Source organism: Rhinopithecus bieti, unplaced genomic scaffold (assembly GCF_001698545.2).
Source record: "Rhinopithecus bieti isolate Rb0 unplaced genomic scaffold, ASM169854v2 scaffold_8350, whole genome shotgun sequence".
Taxonomy (NCBI): Eukaryota; Metazoa; Chordata; class Mammalia; order Primates; family Cercopithecidae; genus Rhinopithecus; species Rhinopithecus bieti.
In genome coordinates, this window is record NW_016806031.1 from 1,317,370 (window position 1) to 1,322,167 (window position 4,798).

General features: G+C 46.9%; 1 long non-coding RNA gene across 1 annotated transcript in view; it reads left to right on the plus strand.

Annotated features, from left to right (window-relative positions):
• The first annotated feature begins 148 nt into the window (after window positions 1-148).
• Window positions 149-4,798, plus strand: part of LOC108531175 (uncharacterized) — a 13,551-nt gene continuing 8,901 nt past the window's right edge. Inside the window, exons 1-2 of the long non-coding RNA XR_001886077.1 lie at window positions 149-526; window positions 615-693. This is a non-coding gene — a long non-coding RNA (uncharacterized LOC108531175). The remainder of the gene's footprint in view (window positions 527-614; window positions 694-4,798) is intronic.

Sequence of the window (4,798 nt, forward strand, 5' to 3'; positions counted from 1 at the left end):
GCTCCCGGCCCACCACGGGCCCTGCAGGCGCCGCCCGCGGGCACGCGCCCGCCCGCCGGGACCGTTAGCTGGTGAGTCGCCCCGCCCCTACCGCCAGGCCCCGCCCAGTCAAGTTCCGTCTTGCCCAATCCAGACAGCCAGCAAAGGAGCCGCCCCGCCCCACTCGCCCACCAGGCTCCGCCCGCCAGGCCCCGGCCCGCCTGCAGAGGCGGCTCTGCCAGAAGGCAAACCCAACGAGGGTATCTCCAGAGCGTACATCTAGAGGACAGGTGCCTTGTCCCTTTTAGAGCTCAACTGTGCATTGAAATGCAGAACTAGACATTTCTAGGGCCTATGTCTCCTTGAACTCTAATGACTTTCATTCCATAGAAGCATCTCCAGTAAGAGCTATAGTGGCCTCCGAGAAGGGAACGTGCTGGTTACAGAACACAAGTGTCTTCCGCGGTTTCGTTCTGTGCTCGGTTTTTGAGGCACAGAAGTAGGATCAGTGGCTCAGTTTGCTGGAAGAAGGACAGCCAGCAGCAAAGTAAGATCAGAATGCACACAAACATATCCTATGACATGTTAAAAATATTTGTAACTTATTTTGGCAATATTATCTTTTATTGTTGAAGTCTGAATGTCTTCCCATCACAACCGCAAGCTCCTTGAAAGCAGGAACATGAGTCTTAGAGTTGATAAAATCGCCGCACGGTAAGTCAAGTTGCCTTGTGATTTGAAAGTGTGTGGGGCTTAGAGGCTTGGGGGAACCTCAGGCTGTTCCTTTGGCTTATTTCTCATAGGTATAGATGATACACATTCCAAAAAAAAAAAGTGACATATATTAAGGCGATTCAAAGGCTACATCGTGAACAAGTAAACTTGTGTGCTTATTTTAAATACCTTGAATAGAACAGAATTAAATTTTAGAGTTGCCCCAAAAAATAGATAATCATTAAATTGCCACTTCTCCCTTCCCCCACAAAAAAATATTATTAGAACTCATCATCAGTAGTAAATAGAGAGAATGTTCTACAGCTGTTCCATCTCTCTTACCATAGTTAAAAAGGGAATGATAGAAGTCATGCATGCCTCTTCCTACTTGGGAGAGGGAAGTAAGTATGCTCCATCAATTGGAGGAGAATATGGTGATTCAGTATAAAGACAAAGCCAGAAAACCCTAAGGGCCAAATATGTACTTCTTGACTGGGTGTAGTGGCTCACGTCTGTAATCCCAGCGCTTTGGGAGGCCAAGGCAGGTGGATTACTTGAGATCAGGAGTTCGAGACAACCCTGGCCAACACGGTGAAACCCTGTCTCTACTAAAAATACAAAAATTAGCTGGGTGTGGTGGCACACACCTGTAATCCCACCTACTCTTGGAGGCTAAGGCAGGAAAGTCGCTTGAACCCAGGAGGTGAAGGGTGCAGTGAACCAAGATCCCACCACTTCACTCCAGCCTGGGCAACAGAGCAAGACTGGCTCAAAAAAAAAAAAAAAAAAAAGTACTTCTGTAACCGAACAAGACTGGACAACCAAACACATTAGAATATCAACAAATGGAAAGGGTGTGAGCTCTCTTCTGTCAAGTAACCTCTCTCTCTGGGCCATGCAGCAGTCCCCAAGTCCTGGAAACCAGCTCCTGCCATAGCTTCAAAGCACACCCAGGACAAATCCTTCACCCCAAATCCTTCAATTAAAAGACTTCACAGTAAACCCCAGGTTCTACAGTTTCCTTGGGAGCCAGGCAAACAGGATGTAGTGACAATGGAACCTAGGGTTGGGGCTGAAGATTTGAGAGACAGCAAGTGACTTCAGCAAGAGGCATTCACTAGAAGTGGAGCAGATGCTGCTGGGGAAGGAGGCTGGTGGGAAGAAGCTTTGAACATCTGGAATTCAAAGTGTCCTCAGGATGCATTTGAAAGGTTTAGTTGGCATGGGAAAAACAGAATGGCAAGAATACAACAATGAATGAAACCAAGTCCCCAAGTAGTTGTTTAATAAGGACAGAGTTTCAGTTTTACAAGATGGACGACTTCTAGAGATGGATGATGGTCTTGATGGTTGCACAACATTATGAATTTATTTTAAATCACTGAACTGTATACTTTGAAGTGGTCAATATGGTCAATTTTATGTGTATTTTACAATAAAAAATGTTTGTTTTAATGGTAGCTCAGAAACACTAAAAAAAATTGATGAGAAGCAAAGATGAACTTGGGCAACCAGTAGTTGAACAAAACCAAAGTGACAAAATATTGCATTCATCATCAGTATTAGGGAGAGAGCTCCCACATTCTTTGGGTTTTGTTTTCTAGTTTCTAAGCACACAAGGACGGTTTCTAGTGTACGTTATCCAAATACATGACAGGATCATTTTCACAAAACCATCACTAAATATATGAGTTCCCCAAAAAAGAAGTAGGAATCCAACTTTAGTGAGGACCTTAAGGGTCGGAGGGGTGAAATGATCTACCCAAAGACACAGCTGGGAAGTGGCAGAGCAGGACTGTCAGCAGGCCTGACTCCAGCCGCAGGCTTTCTGTTATCCCGTCAGGGCCTGGGCTTGCAGTAGTTACTAAATCAATACTTTATTTTTATTTTTATTTATTTATTTATTTATTTTTTGAGGCAGGGCCTTGCTCTTGACCAGACTGAAGTGCAGAGGCATAGCACAGCTCACTGTGCCCTCTACCTCCTGGGCTCAAGTGATCCTCCCGCCTTAGCCTCCAGAGTCGCTGGGACTACAGGTGCACGCCACTACACCCAACTAATTATTTTATTTTTTCTAGGGACGGGGTCTCCCTATGTTGCCCAAGCTACAATCAATAATACCTTTTATTAAAGGCAAAAATAACCAAAGCCCCTCATCTGCTGCTTGCATTCTGGGAAAAGGAGACAAATGATAAACATACAAATAATATATAAATCCCGCCTCTGAGGTCAGGTCGGGATCAGCACTATTTAAGGGGACAGGGCAAGATAACAGCGCAAAGAAGACAGGTGGTTAGAGAGTTCCTTTGAGCAGAGGCCTCCATAAAATGCAGGAAGCTGATGTTACCCAGAAAAGCCTGTGTGAGAAGCAAGGGGCCCCAAGCAACTAGTGTGGTTCACACTTGCATTATCTTTGTCCCGTATCAGCATAACTGCCTCCTACCTGGGCTGCTTCCTCTCTAATTCATTTCCCAGGAGAGGAGGAGTTTCCTCTTTTCCAATTCATTTCCCAGACTGCCACAAAGCCAGGTTTGGAACTGGTGCCTATTTTGTTTACTAATGCTTTCCCACAACCTAAAAGAGGTCTGAACACAGGTGCTCTGAGTCATAATGAGCTCTTATCACTGGTGGACACTGGCCGCGGGACTTCCACTGTCTGTGCCCAGAGGGGTTCTGCACAGGACGAATGAGGAGAAGCCTCCATATTTCCACAGAGCTCCTGTCATATCTGAAATGCCCCATGCAGGTATGGCAGGACACACAGAGTAATCGGGAGAGGGATGGCAGGCGGCATCCCAGACCCATGACGGCAGAGCAGAATAGAATGTCACATGGTGTCATTCATAACTTTTGCCTCGGTTGGCAGAAAGCCACGTCTCTCTACACTTACCCGAAAGAGACTCTTAGTCCTGTGCTACTAACCTCGCTATATTTGATAAGCCCTTTCCATTACAGCTTCCCATCAGATTCACTCCACCTTGAGAGAACAGACAAGTGATTTTCCCAAGTCAGTTTTACTGGTTCTCCGCTGGTTTTCTCTTTATGCTTCCCTAGGGCACTCCCACACCTCCCCCGCCCCCAGCCTGCTCCCCACACAGCCTCCCCCTACCCGTCGGCAGCTCTTTTCTTCTGTTCTTAGGTTTCTATGGAACATATATTCAACTACAAATATTGCTTAGACAATTTTTTGAAGGTCAGTACATGATGATATCTGAAATGAATTGGTGATCCAGTGTTCCCATAAAAGCAAGAAAGAAGACTGCAGGTCGCAGCCGGGGTCTTGAGGAAGGTGTGGCTAGACAGAACTAGAGCAAAATCACTGTAAGTGGCGAGCTGAAGATGAAAAATCCTGCACCTGGAGTTTCCATGTCACTCAGAGTGAGAGGCAGAGACCTCAGCTTACAAGGCCTTAGTGGCCAGTCCTCTCTCTTCCAGGCCTCATCCCCCACACCCCCGGCTCACTCCACCACAGACACACTTGGCACCCTTCGGTTCTTGAACACCAAAGCCCACACTCCGGCCCAGGTCTGTGCACTTGCTATTCCCCCTACTTTGCCCAATCTTCTTCCAGATGGCATTTCTCACTCCCTCAGCTCCTTCATGTCTGCACCCAGGTGTCATTTTTCCTGGAGGGCTTCCTGACCACCATATGAAAACCACAACATTCCCAATGCCATTCCAGTACTTCTCATCCCCTTTTCTCACCTGATGTCTCTCCACAGTATGCATCACCTGATACACCTGATATATTCAGTTATCTCTCTATGCAAAATGTCTATCTCAACCCACTATGTTGTATGCTCCATAAGAGCAAAGTCAGCTGGGCGCCGTGGCTCATGCCTGTAATCCCAGCACTTTGGAAGGCCGAGGTGGGCAGATTACAAGGTCAGGAGTTCAAGACCAGCCTGGCCAACATAGTGAAACCCCATCTCTACTAAAAATACAAAAATTAGCCAGGCGTGGTGGTGCATGCCTGTAGTCCCAGCTACTCAGGAGGCTGAGGCAGGAGAATTGCTTGAACCCAGGAGGCAGAGGTTGCAGTGAGCCGAAATTGCACCACTGCACTTCACCCTGGGCAAGAGAGTGAGAGTCTGTCTCAAAAAAA